The sequence below is a fragment of the Phyllobates terribilis genome, unplaced genomic scaffold, assembly GCF_046119375.1.
Source record: "Phyllobates terribilis strain yellow unplaced genomic scaffold, ASM4611937v1 Scaffold_682__1_contigs__length_827410, whole genome shotgun sequence".
Taxonomy (NCBI): Eukaryota; Metazoa; Chordata; class Amphibia; order Anura; family Dendrobatidae; genus Phyllobates; species Phyllobates terribilis.
Genome location: NW_027363442.1, coordinates 230,240 through 255,388, shown reverse-complemented (window position 1 = coordinate 255,388; position 25,149 = coordinate 230,240). Strand labels below are relative to the sequence as shown.

At 45.0% G+C, this 25,149-nt stretch overlaps 10 non-coding genes and 3 pseudogenes across 10 annotated transcripts; all 13 read right to left on the bottom strand.

Annotated features, from left to right (window-relative positions):
* Positions 1 to 326: 326 nt before the first annotated feature.
* Positions 327 to 517, bottom strand: LOC141235633 (U2 spliceosomal RNA). The gene has a single exon (XR_012301402.1). It is a non-coding gene; the product is annotated as a U2 spliceosomal RNA (small nuclear RNA).
* Positions 518 to 1,632: 1,115 nt separating this feature from the next.
* On the bottom strand, positions 1,633 to 1,823 carry LOC141235622 (U2 spliceosomal RNA). The gene has a single exon (XR_012301391.1). It is a non-coding gene; the product is annotated as a U2 spliceosomal RNA (small nuclear RNA).
* Positions 1,824 to 2,938: 1,115 nt separating this feature from the next.
* On the bottom strand, positions 2,939 to 3,129 carry LOC141235721 (U2 spliceosomal RNA). The gene has a single exon (XR_012301488.1). It is a non-coding gene; the product is annotated as a U2 spliceosomal RNA (small nuclear RNA).
* A 1,114-nt stretch (positions 3,130 to 4,243) lies between these two features.
* Positions 4,244 to 4,422, bottom strand: LOC141235774 (U2 spliceosomal RNA; annotated as a pseudogene).
* Positions 4,423 to 5,224: 802 nt separating this feature from the next.
* On the bottom strand, positions 5,225 to 5,316 carry LOC141235805 (U2 spliceosomal RNA; annotated as a pseudogene).
* Positions 5,317 to 6,431: 1,115 nt separating this feature from the next.
* LOC141235610 (U2 spliceosomal RNA) lies at positions 6,432 to 6,622 on the bottom strand. Its single transcript, XR_012301380.1, has one exon. It is a non-coding gene; the product is annotated as a U2 spliceosomal RNA (small nuclear RNA).
* A 1,115-nt stretch (positions 6,623 to 7,737) lies between these two features.
* Positions 7,738 to 7,928, bottom strand: LOC141235599 (U2 spliceosomal RNA). The gene has a single exon (XR_012301369.1). It is a non-coding gene; the product is annotated as a U2 spliceosomal RNA (small nuclear RNA).
* A 1,115-nt stretch (positions 7,929 to 9,043) lies between these two features.
* Positions 9,044 to 9,234, bottom strand: LOC141235587 (U2 spliceosomal RNA). The gene has a single exon (XR_012301358.1). It is a non-coding gene; the product is annotated as a U2 spliceosomal RNA (small nuclear RNA).
* A 1,115-nt stretch (positions 9,235 to 10,349) lies between these two features.
* LOC141235575 (U2 spliceosomal RNA) lies at positions 10,350 to 10,540 on the bottom strand. Its single transcript, XR_012301346.1, has one exon. It is a non-coding gene; the product is annotated as a U2 spliceosomal RNA (small nuclear RNA).
* Positions 10,541 to 11,655: 1,115 nt separating this feature from the next.
* Positions 11,656 to 11,862, bottom strand: LOC141235749 (U2 spliceosomal RNA; annotated as a pseudogene).
* A 6,382-nt stretch (positions 11,863 to 18,244) lies between these two features.
* On the bottom strand, positions 18,245 to 18,435 carry LOC141235563 (U2 spliceosomal RNA). The gene has a single exon (XR_012301335.1). It is a non-coding gene; the product is annotated as a U2 spliceosomal RNA (small nuclear RNA).
* A 1,115-nt stretch (positions 18,436 to 19,550) lies between these two features.
* On the bottom strand, positions 19,551 to 19,741 carry LOC141235552 (U2 spliceosomal RNA). Its single transcript, XR_012301324.1, has one exon. It is a non-coding gene; the product is annotated as a U2 spliceosomal RNA (small nuclear RNA).
* A 1,109-nt stretch (positions 19,742 to 20,850) lies between these two features.
* LOC141235741 (U2 spliceosomal RNA) lies at positions 20,851 to 21,045 on the bottom strand. Its single transcript, XR_012301507.1, has one exon. It is a non-coding gene; the product is annotated as a U2 spliceosomal RNA (small nuclear RNA).
* Between the last annotated feature and the right edge of the window lie 4,104 nt (positions 21,046 to 25,149).

The following is a 25,149-nucleotide window of genomic DNA, read 5'->3' as shown; positions in this document are numbered from 1 at the left end:
TATATTGTGCAGCTTATCTCACCACCTGTAGTTATTTAAGTGAAAGCTCCAAAATGCTTGCCTAATATGTCTGTTTATCCAAAAGGAAGTAAAAAGGGAGAGCTAGAAAGATAGCATTGCATCACATTACATGGCAATGCAATGCACAGTTGCTGAAGTTGAACCAAAATGAGCTTGTAATCTGGCTTCTGCAACTTTGAACATGAAAAATCCAATGAGGAGAAGAAAAGCAAAGCCAAAGAGTCCATCCCAAAATCCGACAAACAAGCAAAATGAACAAAAAACATTGAATTCAATTCTTTCTGATTTTAGAAACTGCATTAAAGAAGGGGTGCACCGGTCCTGGAGATACTGCAATACCAGGTCAATGCGTGGAGTGGACAGAGCAAGCTCTTTTTCCATCTCCCTGTTCTAAAAATCCATTTAATATATGGTCCCCAGATAGGGGACGTATCAGATATTAAACTGATAAGAACAGATACTACACTTGATCTTAGCCAAAAGGCCGAGAAGCGATAACCAGAATTGGTTTCAAACTACGGAGCCACCCAAGGATCCTGAAAAGTCCATTTGTGGAGATGAGCTCCTGGACTCCCGTTAAGAAGACATGTTGTCAACCTCTAGATCCCTTACATGCCTGCACTTTTCGGCTTGCTGCTGCTGCAATCCACGCGTTTTAGATCTGCATAACTCCACCTCTTTAAACACAGCACCTTCACCCCCTGCTGTTCCCACCCGCCTCAACACCGTTGGAAGGGAGGAGAACCAATTAAGGCGGGGGGTGGGGTGGAACGAGCAGCTGTCTACCCTTAGCAGGAGGGCTCCTGATTACATACCTCTCCTGCTGCTGCTGCTGCTGGCTGTCCAGCAGCAGACTGAAGGTGGCTGCTGCTGTGCACAGGTATATAAAGGCTCAGAGCCTATTATGACACGCGCAGCCAGCGTTCCATTGCCACATTCCATCTACTGCAGGCAGGATACCTGGCTGGCTGAAGGTCGCTGAGAAGCTCACAGAGACCGCCATAAGCAACAGTTTAACAGAATGCCACAGACTAATCAACCAAACTTTTTGGGTTGGGTTCTCTTTTATAGTCTGCAGGCATTAAATGAAAGAAGTCAGTGTTCCAGCAGAGGGAGACAACGTTTCAGAAAAGGCATTGTAGCAAACCAAAAAAGAAATTTTAAGCGCAGCAGAGTAACCAGCGCACATACCTGTTAGCTCAGGTGAGTTTAAAAGGCTGCTGTTGATAACAAGGGCATTTGCTAAATAGATGGTGTGTGTGCAACAATATACTGAAAGGTCAATTATATTGTGCAGCTTATCTCACCACCTGTAGTTATTTAGGTGAAAGCTCCAAAATGCTTGCCTAATATGTCTGTTTATCCAAAAGGAAGTAAAAAGGGAGAGCTAGAAAGATAGCATTGCATCACATTACATGGCAATGCAATGCACAGTTGCTGAAGTTGAACCAAAATGAGCTTGTAATCTGGCTTCTGCAACTTTGAACATGAAAAATCCAATGAGGAGAAGAAAAGCAAAGCCAAAGAGTCCATCCCAAAATCCGACAAACAAGCAAAATGAACAAAAAACATTGAATTCAATTCTTTCTGATTTTAGAAACTGCATTAAAGAAGGGGTGCACCGGTCCTGGAGATACTGCAATACCAGGTCAATGCGTGGAGTGGACAGAGCAAGCTCTTTTTCCATCTCCCTGTTCTAAAAATCCATTTAATATATGGTCCCCAGATAGGGGACGTATCAGATATTAAACTGATAAGAACAGATACTACACTTGATCTTAGCCAAAAGGCCGAGAAGCGATAACCAGAATTGGTTTCAAACTACGGAGCCACCCAAGGATCCTGAAAAGTCCATTTGTGGAGATGAGCTCCTGGACTCCCGTTAAGAAGACATGTTGTCAACCTCTAGATCCCTTACATGCCTGCACTTTTCGGCTTGCTGCTGCTGCAATCCACGCGTTTTAGATCTGCATAACTCCACCTCTTTAAACACAGCACCTTCACCCCCTGCTGTTCCCACCCGCCTCAACACCGTTGGAAGGGAGGAGAACCAATTAAGGCGGGGGGTGGGGTGGAACGAGCAGCTGTCTACCCTTAGCAGGAGGGCTCCTGATTACATACCTCTCCTGCTGCTGCTGCTGCTGGCTGTCCAGCAGCAGACTGAAGGTGGCTGCTGCTGTGCACAGGTATATAAAGGCTCAGAGCCTATTATGACACGCGCAGCCAGCGTTCCATTGCCACATTCCATCTACTGCAGGCAGGATACCTGGCTGGCTGAATGTCGCTGAGAAGCTCACAGAGACCGCCATAAGCAACAGTTTAACAGAATGCCACAGACTAATCAACCAAACTTTTTGGGTTGGGTTCTCTTTTATAGTCTGCAGGCATTAAATGAAAGAAGTCAGTGTTCCAGCAGAGGGAGACAACGTTTCAGAAAAGGCATTGTAGCAAACCAAAAAAGAAATTTTAACCGCAGCAGAGTAACCAGCGCACATACCTGTTAGCTCAGGTGAGTTTAAAAGGCTGCTGTTGATAACAAGGGCATTTGCTAAATAGATGGTGTGTGTGCAACAATATACTGAAAGGTCAATTATATTGTGCAGCTTATCTCACCACCTGTAGTTATTTAGGTGAAAGCTCCAAAATGCTTGCCTAATATGTCTGTTTATCCAAAAGGAAGTAAAAAGGGAGAGCTAGAAAGATAGCATTGCATCACATTACATGGCAATGCAATGCACAGTTGCTGAAGTTGAACCAAAATGAGCTTGTAATCTGGCTTCTGCAACTTTGAACATGAAAAATCCAATGAGGAGAAGAAAAGCAAAGCCAAAGAGTCCATCCCAAAATCCGACAAACAAGCAAAATGAACAAAAAACATTGAATTCAATTCTTTCTGATTTTAGAAACTGCATTAAAGAAGGGGTGCACCGGTCCTGGAGATACTGCAATACCAAGTCAATGCGTGGAGTGGACAGAGCAAGCTCTTTTTCCATCTCCCTGTTCTAAAAATCCATTTAATATATGGTCCCCAGATAGGGGACGTATCAGATATTTAACTGATAAGAACAGATACTACACTTGATCTTAGCCAAAAGGCCGAGAAGCGATAACCAGAATTGGTTTCAAACTACGGAGCCACCCAAGGATCCTGAAAAGTCCATTTGTGGAGATGAGCTCCTGGACTCCCGTTAAGAAGACATGTTGTCAACCTCTAGATCCCTTACATGCCTGCACTTTTCGGCTTGCTGCTGCTGCAATCCACGCGTTTTAGATCTGCATAACTCCACCTCTTTAAACACAGCACCTTCACCCCCTGCTGTTCCCACCCGCCTCAACACCGTTGGAAGGGAGGAGAACCAATTAAGGCGGGGGGTGGGGTGGAACGAGCAGCTGTCTACCCTTAGCAGGAGGGCTCCTGATTACATACCTCTCCTGCTGCTGCTGCTGCTGGCTGTCCAGCAGCAGACTGAAGGTGGCTGCTGCTGTGCACAGGTATATAAAGGCTCAGAGCCTATTATGACACGCGCAGCCAGCGTTCCATTGCCACATTCCATCTACTGCAGGCAGGATACCTGGCTGGCTGAATGTCGCTGAGAAGCTCACAGAGACCGCCATAAGCAACAGTTTAACAGAATGCCACAGACTAATCAACCAAATTTTTGGGTTGGGTTCTCTTTTATAGTCTGCAGGCATTAAATGAAAGAAGTCAGTGTTCCAGCAGAGGGAGACAACGTTTCAGAAAAGGCATTGTAGCAAACCAAAAAAGAAATTTTAAGCGCAGCAGAGTAACCAGCGCACATACCTGTTAGCTCAGGTGAGTTTAAAAGGCTGCTGTTGATAACAAGGGCATTTGCTAAATAGATGGTGTGTGTGCAACAATATACTGAAAGGTCAATTATATTGTGCAGCTTATCTCACCACCTGTAGTTATTTAAGTGAAAGCTCCAAAATGCTTGCCTAATATGTCTGTTTATCCAAAAGGAAGTAAAAAGGGAGAGCTAGAAAGATAGCATTGCATCACATTACATGGCAATGCAATGCACAGTTGCTGAAGTTGAACCAAAATGAGCTTGTAATCTGGCTTCTGCAACTTTGAACATGAAAAATCCAATGAGGAGAAGAAAAGCAAAGCCAAAGAGTCCATCCCAAAATCCGACAAACAAGCAAAATGAACAAAAAACATTGAATTCAATTCTTTCTGATTTTAGAAACTGCATTAAAGAAGGGGTGCACCGGTCCTGGAGATACTGCAATACCAGGTCAATGCGTGGAGTGGACAGAGCAAGCTCTTTTTCCATCTCCCTGTTCTAAAAATCCATTTAATATATGGTCCCCAGATAGGGGACGTATCAGATATTAAACTGATAAGAACAGATTTTTATTTTTTTTTTCCAAAGCCCGAATTCGTGTCCAAACCCGAGTGCGCTTAAAAAAGTGACAAGTGCCACAAAAAAAAGTGCACTAGGATGCTGGTCTTCTTGAAACCCTCTCCAAAAGGAGAAGGGTCCCCCAAACCATTCCCCGTCCCTCCGAGCCAGAAGGCCACAGCGAGGAACAGGGACAAATAGCCACCTCCAGCCGGAGCCAGAGGCGACCCAATCTTAACCCCCAATACCTGCCCGAGTTCTCACCCGAGCAAGGCACTGGGAGCCAAAGACTGTGCTCCCCTCCCGGAAGAGGGGAGCCAACAACGCTCTCCTCCCGAAAGAGGAGAGCCAGTGGGGTTCAGGGGGGAGCGGAACCTGATGGCCACACACTCCCCCCCTAGACCTGCCAAGAGAGGAACCCGTAAGGGAACCGCATCCCGACAAAATCCTAGTAAGGACGTGGACACACGTGAAAAAGTGGACACACAGTGACAAAAAAAAAATTAAATAAATAGTGAAGGTTTCACAGTATAATACTGCCCGGACCTTCGACCGGGAATTGAAAAATTCCCCATCCTAAGGCCAGAAGGCCCGGAATAAGGGTGTGTGTGAAGAAAGAAATATTGAAGTGCTAGTGCAAATGTGCCATAAACTCAAGTGGGGTTCCCAATCCCAGTGAGTTAAGGCACCCCAGGGTCACCACTCCTGGGGCACTTCACACTTCGGGCTTTCGATCTTCCCCGGCCCAATGGCGTCGATCCTGGGGGGCCATGCTTTCCACCAGATGACTATATTAGCCACCTGGCGTACTAACAAGCGCCTAAACCCCAGTGTGCATAATGTATCAATCTACTAGGGCGGCCAACATCCAAAACCGCCTTTTCGAAAGATACTACACTTGATCTTAGCCAAAAGGCCGAGAAGCGATAACCAGAATTGGTTTCAAACTACGGAGCCACCCAAGGATCCTGAAAAGTCCATTTGTGGAGATGAGCTCCTGGACTCCCGTTAAGAAGACATGTTGTCAACCTCTAGATCCCTTACATGCCTGCACTTTTCGGCTTGCTGCTGCTGCAATCCACGCGTTTTAGATCTGCATAACTCCACCTCTTTAAACACAGCACCTTCACCCCCTGCTGTTCCCACCCGCCTCAACACCGTTGGAAGGGAGGAGAACCAATTAAGGCGGGGGGTGGGGTGGAACGAGCAGCTGTCTACCCTTAGCAGGAGGGCTCCTGATTACATACCTCTCCTGCTGCTGCTGCTGCTGGCTGTCCAGCAGCAGACTGAAGGTGGCTGCTGCTGTGCACAGGTATATAAAGGCTCAGAGCCTATTATGACACGCGCAGCCAGCGTTCCATTGCCACATTCCATCTACTGCAGGCAGGATACCTGGCTGGCTGAATGTCGCTGAGAAGCTCACAGAGACCGCCATAAGCAACAGTTTAACAGAATGCCACAGACTAATCAACCAAACTTTTTGGGTTGGGTTCTCTTTTATAGTCTGCAGGCATTAAATGAAAGAAGTCAGTGTTCCAGCAGAGGGAGACAACGTTTCAGAAAAGGCATTGTAGCAAACCAAAAAAGAAATTTTAAGCGCAGCAGAGTAACCAGCGCACATACCTGTTAGCTCAGGTGAGTTTAAAAGGCTGCTGTTGATAACAAGGGCATTTGCTAAATAGATGGTGTGTGTGCAACAATATACTGAAAGGTCAATTATATTGTGCAGCTTATCTCACCACCTGTAGTTATTTAGGTGAAAGCTCCAAAATGCTTGCCTAATATGTCTGTTTATCCAAAAGGAAGTAAAAAGGGAGAGCTAGAAAGATAGCATTGCATCACATTACATGGCAATGCAATGCACAGTTGCTGAAGTTGAACCAAAATGAGCTTGTAATCTGGCTTCTGCAACTTTGAACATGAAAAATCCAATGAGGAGAAGAAAAGCAAAGCCAAAGAGTCCATCCCAAAATCCGACAAACAAGCAAAATGAACAAAAAACATTGAATTCAATTCTTTCTGATTTTAGAAACTGCATTAAAGAAGGGGTGCACCGGTCCTGGAGATACTGCAATACCAGGTCAATGCGTGGAGTGGACAGAGCAAGCTCTTTTTCCATCTCCCTGTTCTAAAAATCCATTTAATATATGGTCCCCAGATAGGGGACGTATCAGATATTAAACTGATAAGAACAGATACTACACTTGATCTTAGCCAAAAGGCCGAGAAGCGATAACCAGAATTGGTTTCAAACTACGGAGCCACCCAAGGATCCTGAAAAGTCCATTTGTGGAGATGAGCTCCTGGACTCCCGTTAAGAAGACATGTTGTCAACCTCTAGATCCCTTACATGCCTGCACTTTTCGGCTTGCTGCTGCTGCAATCCATGCGTTTTAGATCTGCATAACTCCACCTCTTTAAACACAGCACCTTCACCCCCTGCTGTTCCCACCCGCCTCAACACCGTTGGAAGGGAGGAGAACCAATTAAGGCGGGGGGTGGGGTGGAACGAGCAGCTGTCTACCCTTAGCAGGAGGGCTCCTGATTACATACCTCTCCTGCTGCTGCTGCTGCTGGCTGTCCAGCAGCAGACTGAAGGTGGCTGCTGCTGTGCACAGGTATATAAAGGCTCAGAGCCTATTATGACACGCGCAGCCAGCGTTCCATTGCCACATTCCATCTACTGCAGGCAGGATACCTGGCTGGCTGAATGTCGCTGAGAAGCTCACAGAGACCGCCATAAGCAACAGTTTAACAGAATGCCACAGACTAATCAACCAAACTTTTTGGGTTGGGTTCTCTTTTATAGTCTGCAGGCATTAAATGAAAGAAGTCAGTGTTCCAGCAGAGGGAGACAACGTTTCAGAAAAGGCATTGTAGCAAACCAAAAAAGAAATTTTAAGCGCAGCAGAGTAACCAGCGCACATACCTGTTAGCTCAGGTGAGTTTAAAAGGCTGCTGTTGATAACAAGGGCATTTGCTAAATAGATGGTGTGTGTGCAACAATATACTGAAAGGTCAATTATATTGTGCAGCTTATCTCACCACCTGTAGTTATTTAGGTGAAAGCTCCAAAATGCTTGCCTAATATGTCTGTTTATCCAAAAGGAAGTAAAAAGGGAGAGCTAGAAAGATAGCATTGCATCACATTACATGGCAATGCAATGCACAGTTGCTGAAGTTGAACCAAAATGAGCTTGTAATCTGGCTTCTGCAACTTTGAACATGAAAAATCCAATGAGGAGAAGAAAAGCAAAGCCAAAGAGTCCATCCCAAAATCCGACAAACAAGCAAAATGAACAAAAAACATTGAATTCAATTCTTTCTGATTTTAGAAACTGCATTAAAGAAGGGGTGCACCGGTCCTGGAGATACTGCAATACCAGGTCAATGCGTGGAGTGGACAGAGCAAGCTCTTTTTCCATCTCCCTGTTCTAAAAATCCATTTAATATATGGTCCCCAGATAGGGGACGTATCAGATATTAAACTGATAAGAACAGATACTACACTTGATCTTAGCCAAAAGGCCGAGAAGCGATAACCAGAATTGGTTTCAAACTACGGAGCCACCCAAGGATCCTGAAAAGTCCATTTGTGGAGATGAGCTCCTGGACTCCCGTTAAGAAGACATGTTGTCAACCTCTAGATCCCTTACATGCCTGCACTTTTCGGCTTGCTGCTGCTGCAATCCACGCGTTTTAGATCTGCATAACTCCACCTCTTTAAACACAGCACCTTCACCCCCTGCTGTTCCCACCCGCCTCAACACCGTTGGGAGGGAGGAGAACCAATTAAGGCGGGGGGTGGGGTGGAACGAGCAGCTGTCTACCCTTAGCAGGAGGGCTCCTGATTACATACCTCTCCTGCTGCTGCTGCTGCTGGCTGTCCAGCAGCAGACTGAAGGTGGCTGCTGCTGTGCACAGGTATATAAAGGCTCAGAGCCTATTATGACACGCGCAGCCAGCGTTCCATTGCCACATTCCATCTACTGCAGGCAGGATACCTGGCTGGCTGAATGTCGCTGAGAAGCTCACAGAGACCGCCATAAGCAACAGTTTAACAGAATGCCACAGACTAATCAACCAAACTTTTTGGGTTGGGTTCTCTTTTATAGTCTGCAGGCATTAAATGAAAGAAGTCAGTGTTCCAGCAGAAGGAGACAACGTTTCAGAAAAGGCATTGTAGCAAACCAAAAAAGAAATTTTAAGCGCAGCAGAGTAACCAGCGCACATACCTGTTAGCTCAGGTGAGTTTAAAAGGCTGCTGTTGATAACAAGGGCATTTGCTAAATAGATGGTGTGTGTGCAACAATATACTGAAAGGTCAATTATATTGTGCAGCTTATCTCACCACCTGTAGTTATTTAGGTGAAAGCTCCAAAATGCTTGCCTAATATGTCTGTTTATCCAAAAGGAAGTAAAAAGGGAGAGCTAGAAAGATAGCATTGCATCACATTACATGGCAATGCAATGCACAGTTGCTGAAGTTGAACCAAAATGAGCTTGTAATCTGGCTTCTGCAACTTTGAACATGAAAAATCCAATGAGGAGAAGAAAAGCAAAGCCAAAGAGTCCATCCCAAAATCCGACAAACAAGCAAAATGAACAAAAAACATTGAATTCAATTCTTTCTGATTTTAGAAACTGCATTAAAGAAGGGGTGCACCGGTCCTGGAGATACTGCAATACCAGGTCAATGCGTGGAGTGGACAGAGCAAGCTCTTTTTCCATCTCCCTGTTCTAAAAATCCATTTAATATATGGTCCCCAGATAGGGGACGTATCAGATATTAAACTGATAAGAACAGATACTACACTTGATCTTAGCCAAAAGGCCGAGAAGCGATAACCAGAATTGGTTTCAAACTACGGAGCCACCCAAGGATCCTGAAAAGTCCATTTGTGGAGATGAGCTCCTGGACTCCCGTTAAGAAGACATGTTGTCAACCTCTAGATCCCTTACATGCCTGCACTTTTCGGCTTGCTGCTGCTGCAATCCACGCGTTTTAGATCTGCATAACTCCACCTCTTTAAACACAGCACCTTCACCCCCTGCTGTTCCCACCCGCCTCAACACCGTTGGAAGGGAGGAGAACCAATTAAGGCGGGGGGTGGGGTGGAACGAGCAGCTGTCTACCCTTAGCAGGAGGGCTCCTGATTACATACCTCTCCTGCTGCTGCTGCTGCTGGCTGTCCAGCAGCAGACTGAAGGTGGCTGCTGCTGTGCACAGGTATATAAAGGCTCAGAGCCTATTATGACACGCGCAGCCAGCGTTCCATTGCCACATTCCATCTACTGCAGGCAGGATACCTGGCTGGCTGAATGTCGCTGAGAAGCTCACAGAGACCGCCATAAGCAACAGTTTAACAGAATGCCACAGACTAATCAACCAAACTTTTTGGGTTGGGTTCTCTTTTATAGTCTGCAGGCATTAAATGAAAGAAGTCAGTGTTCCAGCAGAGGGAGACAACGTTTCAGAAAAGGCATTGTAGCAAACCAAAAAAGAAATTTTAAGCGCAGCAGAGTAACCAGCGCACATACCTGTTAGCTCAGGTGAGTTTAAAAGGCTGCTGTTGATAACAAGGGCATTTGCTAAATAGATGGTGTGTGTGCAACAATATACTGAAAGGTCAATTATATTGTGCAGCTTATCTCACCACCTGTAGTTATTTAGGTGAAAGCTCCAAAATGCTTGCCTAATATGTCTGTTTATCCAAAAGGAAGTAAAAAGGGAGAGCTAGAAAGATAGCATTGCATCACATTACATGGCAATGCAATGCACAGTTGCTGAAGTTGAACCAAAATGAGCTTGTAATCTGGCTTCTGCAACTTTGAACATGAAAAATCCAATGAGGAGAAGAAAAGCAAAGCCAAAGAGTCCATCCCAAAATCCGACAAACAAGCAAAATGAACAAAAAACATTGAATTCAATTCTTTCTGATTTTAGAAACTGCATTAAAGAAGGGGTGCACCGGTCCTGGAGATACTGCAATACCAGGTCAATGCGTGGAGTGGACAGAGCAAGCTCTTTTTCCATCTCCCTGTTCTAAAAATCCATTTAATATATGGTCCCCAGATAGGGGACGTATCAGATATTAAACTGATAAGAACAGATACTACACTTGATCTTAGCCAAAAGGCCGAGAAGCGATAACCAGAATTGGTTTCAAACTACGGAGCCACCCAAGGATCCTGAAAAGTCCATTTGTGGAGATGAGCTCCTGGACTCCCGTTAAGAAGACATGTTGTCAACCTCTAGATCCCTTACATGCCTGCACTTTTCGGCTTGCTGCTGCTGCAATCCACGCGTTTTAGATCTGCATAACTCCACCTCTTTAAACACAGCACCTTCACCCCCTGCTGTTCCCACCCGCCTCAACACCGTTGGAAGGGAGGAGAACCAATTAAGGCGGGGGGTGGGGTGGAACGAGCAGCTGTCTACCCTTAGCAGGAGGGCTCCTGATTACATACCTCTCCTGCTGCTGCTGCTGCTGGCTGTCCAGCAGCAGACTGAAGGTGGCTGCTGCTGTGCACAGGTATATAAAGGCTCAGAGCCTATTATGACACGCGCAGCCAGCGTTCCATTGCCACATTCCATCTACTGCAGGCAGGATACCTGGCTGGCTGAATGTCGCTGAGAAGCTCACAGAGACCGCCATAAGCAACAGTTTAACAGAATGCCACAAACTAATCAACCAAACTTTTTGGGTTGGGTTCTCTTTTATAGTCTGCAGGCATTAAATGAAAGAAGTCAGTGTTCCAGCAGAGGGAGACAACGTTTCAGAAAAGGCATTGTAGCAAACCAAAAAAGAAATTTTAAGCACAGCAGAGTAACCAGCGCACATACCTCTTAGCTCAGGTGAGTTTAAAAGGCTGCTGTTGATAACAAGGGCATTTGCTAAATAGATGGTGTGTGTGCAACAATATACTGAAAGGTCAATTATATTGTGCAGCTTATCTCACCACCTGTAGTTATTTAGGTGAAAGCTCCAAAATGCTTGCCTAATATGTCTGTTTATCAAAAAGGAAGTAAAAAGGGAGAGCTAGAAAGATAGCATTGCATCACATTACATGGCAATGCAATGCACAGTTGCTGAAGTTGAACCAAAATGAGCTTGTAATCTGGCTTCTGCAACTTTGAACATGAAAAATCCAATGAGGAGAAGAAAAGCAAAGCCAAAGAGTCCATCCCAAAATCCGACAAACAAGCAAAATGAACAAAAAACATTGAATTCAATTCTTTCTGATTTTAGAAACTGCATTAAAGAAGGGGTGCACCGGTCCTGGAGATACTGCAATACCAGGTCAATGCGTGGAGTGGACAGAGCAAGCTCTTTTTCCATCTCCCTGTTCTAAAAATCCATTTAATATATGGTCCCCAGATAGGGGACGTATCAGATATTAAACTGATAAGAACAGATTTTTTTTTTTTTTTTACACTCAGATTACAAAGTCTTACATCTTTAAAAGCAAAAACCAAGACTCAAATCCATCATCGTGTGTTTTTTTTTTTTTTATATATATATATATATATATATATATATATACATATATATTTCCTTCTTTCCTTTTTCTTAACTTTCTTTTTAATTTTTTTTTTTTTTTTTTTTCCTGTAATTAATATTTGTATTTTTCCAGAAAAAGATTTTCAATGACAACAAAGGCTACACAGTAAGTATATTCCATTCATTTTGCTTCCACAATACATCTGCTTTTCTTATGCCCAAAACCATTTTGTCCTTCCAAAAATACATAAATAAATAACTTAGACACAACTTAATACACTGTTCAACAGACACTTCATTATGTTTAAAAATCAAAATGTTTCTCACCTTCCAAATTGCCATCTTTACACATGTTATAATCACCCACACCACCTTAAAATCTTCTTCCTTTACACCCATCCCATAGAACACCCTGTTAAAATCTAAAAAATTAACATTACTCACAGCTTTAATCAGATTGCACATTTTCCTCCAGACTTTTTGTGCAAACTCGCAATTCCAGAATACGTGCATAGGAGTCTCACTACCTCCACATCTCTGTCTTGGACATTTTTCAAAACGAACAAGACCACGTCTATGCTGAAATTCTCGTGTCGGTAAGCAATCCTTTATTATACACCATAACAAATCTTTATGTTCATTTGATAAGAACACATAGTTTACATTCAGCCAAATCCTGTCCACTATCTTTGGCATAAAGTGCTCCACTGGACTAGTGTTTAACCTTCCTTCCAAGACTTGTAATATCTTTTTATGACACCTCAGTACCTTAAGATCAAAACCTTTTAGATCATAATCTCTCAAAATCTTTTCCAGCACAACATAGTTACTTGGGGGTAAAAATCTATAAGGTCTATTCAATCTCATGTCCACCCACTTATATTTTCTTATATAGAAACCCAAATTATAAATAGAAAAGGCTTTAAGCTTCGATTCTGACCCTAATAAAATATTTATGCAGTTTGCCATATACTTTGCATATAAAAAGGCTTTGATATCAGGATAACCTTTACCACCTTTCTTTTTTGGCTTATACAATTCTTCGCGCTTAACCCTTTCCATTTTTGATCTCCATAAAAAATTAAAACATACTTTAATAATTTTTTTCATCACATTGACAGGTGGAATAAAAATGGTTGCAACATATAAAATCATTGGGAGTAAAACCTGCTTGATAATTAAAATCTTCCCTTCCAACGTTAGCTCTCTCAGATTCCAAAAAGACACCTTTTTCCTAACCCTCTCCAACAGTGATTCCCAATTTTTTACATTTCCACACTCTTCCGAAAAATAGATGCCTAAAATCTTTGCTTCAAAGACTCTCAATAATTTACAATCGGATTCTAAGATAAAACCGCCCATCGTTAAAACACCAGATTTCTCCAAATTGATCTTAAAACCTGATGCCGCCCCAAACCATTCAACCGTTCTTAAAACCCTATTCATACTTCTTAAATCTTTTACAAAAACAGTCACATCATCCATAAAAGCCACCACTTTAACCTGCTCTCCCCAACTCCCAGGAATAAAAAAACCATTAATCACTTTGTCTTTCCTAAAAGCAGTTAAAAGAGGCTCAATCGCACAGATAAAAAGAATAGGGGATAAGGGGCATCCCTGTTTCACCCCACAATTAATCTTTACACTTCCAGATAAAAACCCATTTACAGATACTTTACTAAAACATGCTTGATACAAGGATTTAATACGTTTACTAAAATCATCCGGGCAACCCATTCTCCTTAAAACATCGAATAAAAAATCATGGGCGACTCTATCATAAGCCTTTTCAAAATCCAGAGTAATTAACGCCATCTTCTGTCTTCTATCGGAAACATCCCATATTATGTCTCTAATTAAAATCAACGAGTCACTGATCTTCCGCGTTGGAACTGCACACGTTTGGTCTATATCTATCACCGAACTCACCACTTTCTTTAATCTATTTGCCAACAGCTTCGCATAAACTTTATAATCTGTATTTAAAAGAGTAATCGGTCTCCAGTTTTTTAGCAATTCTCTATCACCTCTTTTGTATAATAAAACAATTACCCCCTCCAACCATGACTCCGGGACACGACATAAAGACTCAACTTTTAAAAACATTTCATAAAATTCATTCCCCACAATATCCCATAATATTTTATAAAACTCAATGGGTAACCCATCCGACCCTGGTGTCTTACCGTTTTGCAATGTATTAACTGTATTAAAAACTTCTTCTTTTGAAATACCCTCTGATAATAATAATTTATTTTCCTTAGTAAAACATTTATCCAACCCTCCTAAAAAATGCTCCTTCAAAGACCTATCTGTATTTTTTGCTGAAAACAGGTTATCATAAAATTCTTTCACTTTCATCTTTTTCCCCTCCAAACTCCTTTCCCCCTCTAAAACCCCCATAAAGGCCTTTTTCTCACAGATTTTTTTAAAAAAAGAATTTAGTACATTTCTCGTCTTCCTCCAACACCTTCACACGAGAATTAAAGATAATTTCTTTTCCTTTTTCTCTCAGACATTTTTGAATTTTTTCCTTCGTCACCATAATTTCCTCCTCCACATTAACTCCATTATTCCTAAACTGATACAGACACTGTAGATTTGCATTAAGGTTATTGTATGACTGTCGCTTATCCGCAGCTTTCCTCTTGCCTACTTCCATAAAGAATAATTTAACTTCCTTTTTCATGTAGTCCCACCATTTAAAAGTAGAGTCAAAACATTTCTTTTCTAATTTCAGTTTCTCAAAGAAAAATTTAAAATCCTCCCTTACCTCCTTATGCTGTAACAATGATACATTCAGTTTCCAATGAGACGGCCTTTTTCCCTCATCCGCCTCTACCATCAGTGTACATTCAATTATTCTATGATCAGAAAAAGGTGCTTTATGCGTTTTAAAATTAGAACAAGTAAAATCCTTGGATATAAACAAATAATCTATTCTCGAGGAACAACCTCTTCCTTCCCAAGTAATTTCATACTCCTTCTTCTGCCCGTCCAACCACCAAGCATCTTTTAGGTTAAAAGAAGATAAAATACCCTTGAGACAAGAAACCGAACCATCTTTTACATTATTTAGTTGACAATTAAAATCTCCCCCTAAAATTACTGGAACTACACCTGGGATAAAAAGCTGCAAAATTTCAAACAAATGTAACCTTAAAACTTTTTCTGTATTGGCATAAATATTAAAACATCTATATTTCTTCCCATTCCTTTCTACATCCACTCTTAGAATCCTACCAGGGTATATTTCTTCGTAGTTGGTAATCTCCCATTCCCTGGAACATATAAAACCAACCCCATCACTTCTGAATTCATTCCCGCCTGAAAAACATAAATTACCCTTCCATATACCCCGTAAAAAATCATAATTTAACTTCTTTGACAAATTACATTCTTGAAGAAATACAAAATCAAAATTTTCATTATTAAAATAGTCATAAATCACAGTTCTTTTATATAAGTCATTGAAACCCTGAACATTCAGGGAAGCCGCCCTGATCATCTTTTAGTGACTGGCACCGGGCTATCTCCCCCGCCCTCATCGGATTGCAAAGCACTTTCATCGATACTCAGCCCTTCCGACTCTGATGTACTGGAAATGTCAAAATCCTTTTCACAAGCAAATACTTTTACTACACATGGCCCTACACCACGCTCTTTATCATCTACACTTCTTTTCAAAATTTTTGATGAATCCATCCTTTCCTGACCACAGGGTATACTCTGAGATAAAAACTCCCTAGGGGAAGGCCCTATTACAGGCAGGCTTTGACTTTTCTCTACCACCACCTTTCCCCCTGCGCCTCCCTTTTTTACTTCACCCCCTTGTTCTTTTATATTACTCTCTTTGCTTGGTGGAGGGACTTTCTGCATTAATTGTCCCACACCCACCAGCACAGACTTCAATTCTTCAATCCTCCGTTCTTCATTCTTCTTTTCTTCTTTCTTCTTTTCTTCTTTCTTCTGCTCTTCCTTCTCCCGACCTTCTTTCTTCTGCTCTTCTCTGTTCTTATCTTCTTCTAACTCCTTCTCCTTCTTCCTTTCTTCCATCTTTCTTTTCTCATCCTCCTCCGACCTCCTCCCTCTCTCTTCTTTCTTTCTCTTCTCTTCTTCCGGTGTTTTCTTCTTCTTTACTTTTCTCACCTCCTCCATTTCCTGCTCATCAGTTCTCTTTTCACTTGCTTCCTCACCATCCTCGGCTTCATTCTGCCGATGTTCTGATGAAGTATCCATCTCCTCCTCGCCTCCTTTCTTCTTATTTGGACATGCATCCTCCTGATGAGCTGAACCGGGACACCTTGAACACTTTTTGCACACAATATCCAAATGTCCATATTTACGGCACCCATAACAATAATTAGGCATACCCGAAAAAAACAGATATCCACGGCTACGATTAACATAGACATTTGGTGGTGGTCTAAGTACCCCACCTTCTTCTTCTGGGTCCTTCTTGAAGGCTACCAGAAAAACCCTTTTTCCGTTCCACACTCCGAACCTAGTTTCCCCACGTTTTCTTGGGATAACTTTCTCACAATATGCACTTAGATAGTTTATTACTTCACTATCAGTAACAAATGGACTGAACAAATGTATTGTTAGCAGTTTCATGGAGAACTGAAAGGAGGGAATCACTCTCACTCCAACAAAAAGCTCGTTCTCCCTATTAACTTCATAGAGAGTATAGGCTCTTTCACACTGAGAGTTCCCCATTAAAGTTAAATCATATATCCCTCTCGAAAAAAAGGATTGAAAACAAAAAAGTTCCTCCTTTTCAATCTTCAGAAATTTACAAATCTCTCTGAAGATAAACTCGGAATCCTTTTCCTGCCGATAACCAGGAGCCACCAACAAACGGAGTGTATCCTTCAAAGGATAATCCTCTGAAAAATAGTCATTGGAATTGTTCTCCCGATTTTCCCTCCTACCTCCAAATGGCCTCTTCGATTCCATATTCTTTTCCTCCTTCTTTTTCCACAGATGATCAGGAAAAAAAACGACACAGCAGATCGCAGCTCCACCCGGATTTCAATCCTCTTCGTCCTACCGACCTCCACACCACGAAAAAGAACCGTCCTCCAGGAAGAAAAGGCAAATCTAGACTTTGCTCCACACCCAATAGCAGCAGCTGGACCAAGATCCAGAAGGCCGAGTGCAAAGATCCACCTAGATCACCTTGGCCAAATGACGCAACCCACTACAGATCGCAGCCAAAAGGCCGAGAAGCGATAACCAGAATTGGTTTCAAACTACGGAGCCACCCAAGGATCCTGAAAAGTCCATTTGTGGAGATGAGCTCCTGGACTCCCGTTAAGAAGACATGTTGTCAACCTCTAGATCCCTTACATGCCTGCACTTTTCGGCTTGCTGCTACTGCAATCCACGCGTTTTAGATCTGCATAACTCCACCTCTTTAAACACAGCACCTTCACCCCCTGCTGTTCCCACCCGCCTCAACACCGTTGGAAGGGAGGAGAACCAATTAAGGCGGGGGGTGGGGTGGAACGAGCAGCTGTCTACCCTTAGCAGGAGGGCTCCTGATTACATACCTCTCCTGCTGCTGCTGCTGCTGGCTGTCCAGCAGCAGACTGAAGGTGGCTGCTGCTGTGCACAGGTATATAAAGGCTCAGAGCCTATTATGACACGCGCAGCCAGCGTTCCATTGCCACATTCCATCTACTGCAGGCAGGATACCTGGCTGGCTGAATGTCGCTGAGAAGCTCACAGAGACCGCCATAAGCAACAGTTTAACAGAATGCCACAGACTAATCAACCAAACTTTTTGGGTTGGGTTCTCTTTTATAGTCTGCAGGCATTAAATGAAAGAAGTCAGTGTTCCAGCAGAGGGAGACAACGTTTCAGAAAAGGCATTGTAGCAAACCAAAAAAGAAATTTTAAGCGCAGCAGAGTAACCAGCGCACATACCTGTTAGCTCAGGTGAGTTTAAAAGGCTGCTGTTGATAACAAGGGCATTTGCTAAATAGATGGTGTGTGTGCAACAATATACTGAAAGGTCAATTATATTGTGCAGCTTATCTCACCACCTGTAGTTATTTAGGTGAAAGCTCCAAAATGCTTGCCTAATATGTCTGTTTATCCAAAAGGAAGTAAAAAGGGAGAGCTAGAAAGATAGCATTGCATCACATTACATGGCAATGCAATGCATAGTTGCTGAAGTTGAACCAAAATGAGCTTGTAATCTGGCTTCTGCAACTTTGAACATGAAAAATTCAATGAGGAGAAGAAAAGCAAAGCCAAAGAGTCCATCCCAAAATCCGACAAACAAGCAAAATGAACAAAAAACATTGAATTCAATTCTTTCTGATTTTAGAAACTGCATTAAAGAAGGGGTGCACCGGTCCTGGAGATACTGCAATACCAGGTCAATGCGTGGAGTGGACAGAGCAAGCTCTTTTTCCATCTCCCTGTTCTAAAAATCCATTTAATATATGGTCCCCAGATAGGGGACGTATCAGATATTAAACTGATAAGAACAGATACTACACTTGATCTTAGCCAAAAGGCCGAGAAGCGATAACCAGAATTGGTTTCAAACTACGGAGCCACCCAAGGATCCTGAAAAGTCCATTTGTGGAGATGAGCTCCTGGACTCCCGTTAAGAAGACATGTTGTCAACCTCTAGATCCCTTACATGCCTGCACTTTTCGGCTTGCTGCTGCTGCAATCCACGCGTTTTAGATCTGCATAACTCCACCTCTTTAAACACAGCACCTTCACCCCCTGCTGTTCCCACCCGCCTCAACACCGTTGGAAGGGAGGAGAACCAATTAAGGCGGGGGGTGGGGTGGAACGAGCAGCTGTCTACCCTTAGCAGGAGGGCTCCTGATTACATACCTCTCCTGCTGCTGCTGCTGCTGGCTGTCCAGCAGCAGACTGAAGGTGGCTGCTGCTGTGCACAGGTATATAAAGGCTCAGAGCCTATTATGACACGCGCAGCCAGCGTTCCATTGCCACATTCCATCTACTGCAGGCAGGATACCTGGCTGGCTGAATGTCGCTGAGAAGCTCACAGAGACCGCCATAAGCAACAGTTTAACAGAATGCCACAGACTAATCAACCAAACTTTTTGGGTTGGGTTCTCTTTTATAGTCTGCAGGCATTAAATGAAAGAAGTCAATGTTCCAGCAGAGGGAGACAACGTTTCAGAAAAGGCATTGTAGCAAACCAAAAAAGAAATTTTAAGCGCAGCAGAGTAACCAGCGCACATACCTGTTAGCTCAGGTGAGTTTAAAAGGCTGCTGTTGATAACAAGGGCATTTGCTAAATAGATGGTGTGTGTGCAACAATATACTGAAAGGTCAATTATATTGTGCAGCTTATCTCACCACCTGTAGTTATTTAGGTGAAAGCTCCAAAATGCTTGCCTAATATGTCTGTTTATCCAAAAGGAAGTAAAAAGGGAGAGCTAGAAAGATAGCATTGCATCACATTACATGGCAATGCAATGCACAGTTGCTGAAGTTGAACCAAAATGAGCTTGTAATCTGGCTTCTGCATCTTTGAACATGAAAAATCCAATGAGGAGAAGAAAAGCAAAGCCAAAGAGTCCATCCCAAAATCCGACAAACAAGCAAAATGAACAAAAAACATTGAATTCAATTCTTTCTGATTTTAGAAACTGCATTAAAGAAGGGGTGCACCGGTCCTGGAGATACTGCAATACCAGGTCAATGCGTGGAGTGGACAGAGCAAGCTCTTTTTCCATCTCCCTGTTCTAAAAATCCATTTAATATATGGTCCCCAGATAGGGGACGTATCAGATATTAAACTGATAAGAACAGATACTACACTTGATCTTAGCCAAAAGGCCGAGAAGCGATAACCAGAATTGGTTTCAAACTACGGAGCCACCCAAGGATCCTGAAAAGTCCATTTGTGGAGATGAGCTCCTGGACTCCCGTTAAGAAGACATGTTGTCAACCTCTAGATCCCTTACATGCCTGCACTTTTCGGCTTGCTGCTGCTGCAATCCACGCGTTTTAGATCTGCATAACTCCACCTCTTTAAACACAGCACCTTCACCCCCTGCTGTTCCCACCCGCCTCAACACCGTTGGAAGGGAGGAGAACCAATTAAGGCGGGGGGTGGGGTGGAACGAGCAGCTGTCTACCCTTAGCAGGAGGGCTCCTGATTACATACCTCTCCTGCTGCTGCTGCTGGCTGTCCAGCAGCAGACTGAAGGTGGCTGCTGTGCACAGGTATATAAAGGCTCAGAGCCTATTATGACACGCGCAGCCAGCGTTCCATTGCCACATTCCATCTACTGCAGGCAGGATACCTGGCTGGCTGAATGTCGCTGAGAAGCTCACAGAGACCGCCATAAGCAACAGTTTAACAGAATGCCACAGACTAATCAACCAAACTTTTTGGGTTGGGTTCTCTTTTATAGTCTGCAGGCATTAAATGAAAGAAGTCAGTGTTCCAGCAGAGGGAGACAACGTTTCAGAAAAGGCATTGTAGCAAACCAAAAAAGAAATTTTAAGCGCAGCAGAGTAACCAGCGCACATACCTGTTAGCTCAGGTGAGTTTAAAAGGCTGCTGTTGATAACAAGGGCATTTGCTAAATAGATGGTGTGTGTGCAACAATATACTTAAAGGTCAATTATATTGTGCAGCTTATCTCACCACCTGTAGTTATTTAGGTGAAAGCTCCAAAATGCTTGCCTAATATGTCTGTTTATCCAAAAGGAAGTAAAAAGGGAGAGCTAGAAAGATAGCATTGCATCACATTACATGGCAATGCAATGCACAGTTGCTGAAGTTGAACCAAAATGAGCTTGTAATCTGGCTTCTGCAACTTTGAACATGAAAAATCCAATGAGGAGAAGAAAAGCAAAGCCAAAGAGTCCATCCCAAAATCCGACAAACAAGCAAAATGAACAAAAAACATTGAATTCAATTCTTTCTGATTTTAGAAACTGCATTAAAGAAGGGGTGCACCGGTCCTGGAGATACTGCAATACCAGGTCAATGCGTGGAGTGGACAGAGCAAGCTCTTTTTCCATCTCCCTGTTCTAAAAATCCATTTAATATATGGTCCCCAGATAGGGAACGTATCAGATATTAAACTGATAAGAACAGATTTTTTTTGATTGAATATATCTTTTATTAGCACAAAAAATAAGTTAACAGACAGTGTACAGTGCCGCAGCCCAGTACACACAGAATTCTACATCATATTTACATAGCATGAGGATACGACGCACTAACTAGACACATCACACCCCTATGCTACACAAAACACTCAATCTGAAAGAAAAAGTATGTCAATCAATACAGTACGACGAACCGTGATAAGGGATGGAGATTGGGAAAAAGGGGATGGGGAGGGGAAAATCACAGGCCCGAAGCTTTATTGAAAGACAAGACACATAAGAGGAGAGGGGGAGGAGGGGTTTAGTCCTCATCCTCGTCCTCCGGACCGTCCATGATGGAATAGTCTCTGAGCAGGCTGTGGATCAGCCTGCGGCAGTCCTGGATGGACATCCTCTCCCTCCTCAAGATGAGCCGGTTCCTGGCGACCCAAACGGCATCCTTGAAGCAGTTCATAAGGCGCCAAGCCTCCTGGATGGCTCCGACGGTATGAACCCCAGGGAAGAGTCCGTAAAGCACAGAATGGTGCGATAGGCTCGCCCTGGGGACAGAGTTCCTCAGGTCGTCCTCAAGTGCAGTCAATAGGCGCTGTGCAAATCCGCAGTCCCAAAAAGTGTGCAAAGATGTTTCCTCCACGAAGGGGCACCTTGGGCAGTACCGGGTCTTGCACAGGTTCCGGGCATGCATGAATGACCGGACGGGCAGTCCGCCCTGAATCGCCATCCACGTCAAGTCCTTGTGCCCGTTGGTCAGCCTGTCAGACGACACATTTGTCCACACAGTCTCCAGCGTGTCCTGGTGAAGTCCTGTGATGTTCTCCACGTCATCCTTGGCTCTGATTAGCTTGTGGATAGTTTTGGGCTTCCACAAGTCGGGCTTGAGTCCCTCCAGTTGATGCTCCCCCACAAATCGAACGACGTCTCCATAGAACCATGGCGTCGTCCAGTTGTAGGGGAAGGAGCTGTCCCACTTGTCCCAGCCGAGTCGCCTCCAAAGAGGAAGCAGGAAGAAGCGAGACATGGACCTGCCCGCGGAGCCATTCTTGACTTGCAAAGTCCGGCGGACACAATCACACACAAAAGAGGATCGCAGGAGGGTGGGGATATCTGGAACGCCCTTCCCACCCTTGCGAGGCTCCTTGTACATGACGGCCCGCCTGACTCTGTCCATCTTGGATCCCCAGACAAAGTGAAACACTGTCCTGGTAATGGCCCTGCACACAGTGACGTGTGGGGGCCAGGCCTGCGCCGTGTACTGCAAGACGGGCAGGACCTCATTACGCAGGACGAGTGCCTTACCCTCACAAGTGAGGTGTCTGAGGCTCCAGAGTCCGATCCGTTGCTTCACCTTGGCCAAGCGTTCTTGCCAGGACTTGAGGGCCGCTCCTTCCTTCCCGAACCAGACTCCCAGCACCTTGAGGAAATCCGGTTGAATGTTGAAGGGGAAGGGGGCGGAGGAGGCCGACTGCCAATCCCCGAAGAGCATGGCTTCCGACTTCCTGCAGTTGACTTTGGCCCCTGAAGCCCGGCCGAACCTCTCACATGTCTGGACGAGGGCGTCGACTGAACCACGATCAGCGCAGAAGACGGTGACGTCGTCCATGTAGAGCGAGCACTTGACCTCGTGTCGTCCCGGACCCGGTGCGGTGATCCCTCTGATCTCTCCATTCTGCCGGATAGCCTCTGCGAAGAGTTCTATAACACAAACAAAAAGAAGAGGTGATAGAGGGCAGCCTTGTCTGACCCCAGAGAGGACAGGGAAGGGGTCAGTCTTCCAGCCGTTCACCAACACCGAGCTGTGGATATCAAAATACATCAGACGGACATACGAACAAAACATGTTACCCAAACCTAACCGGTGCAGAGCTCGGCCCATGAACTCGTGGGAAACCCGGTCAAAGGCCTTCTCCTGATCCAAGGAGACCAGGGCCGCGTGTGCGCGGCGGACCTTGATGTACTCGACCGTGTCCCGCACGAGAGCGAGGCTGTCTGCGATGCGACGTCCAGGGATGCCGCAGGTCTGGTCCGGGTGGATGATCCGTCCGATGACCGTCTTAAGTCGTGTCGCCATCGTCTTGGCCAGGATCTTGTAGTCCACGTTGAGCAGAGTGATGGGACGCCAATTCCTCAGGTCGCACCTCTCTCCCTTCCGCTTGTACAGGATCGTGACCATTCCTTCCCTCAAAGATGGAGGCATTCTACCCTCCACCACCATCTCCTCGTACAGGTCCAACAGGTCCGGACAGATGAGGTCTCCCAGCGCTACATAGAGCTCCGCTGGAAGACCATCACTGCCCGGGGTCCTGCCGGTCCTAAAGGATTTAGCGGCAGAGAGCAATTCGCCCACCATCAGAGGTTTGTCCAAGGCTGCCGTGCCTGCAGGATCAAGATGGTTAGTGATACCTGACAGGAACTTATCAGCAGCGTCGGGGTCGGTAGTCTTGTGGGAGTAGAGTTCGCTGTAGAAGTCGCTGACGACCCTCATCACGTCCTCCTTCCCACGTCGCATGTTTCCGCTCTCGTCTCGCAGCTCGTTCAGGGGCGTGTGACCGGCATGAAGTTTCCTGAAAAAGAATGAGTTACATTTCTCACCCTTCTCCAGATTCTCCACTTTGGAACGGAAGACGATTCGCTTGGACTCCTCCTCAAAGTGCCTTTTCAGGCTCTTCTTGGTCTACTCCAGCTCCTCCCTCACGTCCCAGCCGCAGTGAAGAAGGTCCTGCAGCGACCGCAGCTCGCGCTGCAGCCCTCTGAAGTCCCTCCTCTTCTCACACGCCTGTTGTCGACCCTTGGCCTGAAAGAAACAGCGAAACTCAAGTTTAACATATTCCCACCAATCAGAGACTGTTTGGAAGCTACCCTTGTAGGACTGCCACATTGCGTAGGCTGCTCTCAGCTCCTCCACGACTTCATCCTGAGCCAGCAGAGCACAATTCAGCTTCCAGGAGCCGGGGCCGGACGGAAAACCGTCGCCGAGGACACCTTGTAAGTGAATGGCTCTGTGGTCGGAGAAGAAGCAGGAGACCATCGAGTGCCTACTCTGCCTGACTGCCCGAGAGGTGAACACAAAGTCAATCCTGGAGTGGAGTGAGCCATCGGGTCGGCTCCACGAATAGTTCATGGAGCCTCTCCCCATGGAGCCCACCACGTCCTGAAGAGAGGCCTCGGTTACCATCTCGATGAGCAGCTTGGACGTGATGTCCAACTTGGCAGATGTGCCAGAACTACGACCATCCTCCTCGATGGGGCAGTTGAAATCCCCGGCCATCACTAAGGTCCTGGTGGTGGCAAGCTGAAGCCGCAGGGTCTGGAAAAGCTCCAAACGCTCATTCTTCAGTGGGGACGCATACACGTTGATGAACCTGACAGGTTCTCCCGCCCAGTTGCCATCTACAACAAGAGCCCTGCCGCAGATGAGCTCCTGGACGGACTCAAGCGTGAATGCGCCCCTCCTGATCAGAATTGCGACCCCCGCAGACTTGCAGTCACCCCCACCGGACCAGTAGGATGGACCGTGGGACCACTCCCTGGCCAGATGTTTGAAGGACCTAGAGGAGGGAAGGGAACATTCCTGCAACATATAAACATCACACAATTGGGAAGTAAGGAAGGCATAAATAGTCTGACGTCTGAACTTGTCCTTGATGCTCCTGACATTAATGGAAAATAAGTTAATATTAGCCATCATGTAGGGAAAAAAGAAAAAGTTAGCGCAGGCAATACACCTTAGTTACCACTCCGGTCGGGTGGTCCCTCGTCGGTGTTGACTGCTGGTGACGGGATCACCAGCAGGCCCTCTTCCTCCATCTGGTCAAGCAGCGCGGCCTCGATCTCGGCGACCACCAGTTCCTCCTCTTCTGGCTCGGCCACCAGGGTCTCAACCATGTGCTCCATCTCTTCTGGCTCAGGGAGGGTATCCTCCTTTTCGCCTACGAAATCCAGAATCTTCTTTTTGGAGGATTCAGTAGCAGGGCTGTCCTCCACCTTCCTCTTTCCCCGGGTTGGAACTGGGGAGACAAGAAGGGGAAAATCCTCCTCGGAATAGATAGCGGCGGGTGGAGGAAAGGTTAATTCCACCGCTACCATGGTCTGGGGAGGGAGAGTGGCTGCCGGGGCAGGGGAAAGGACACCTGCTG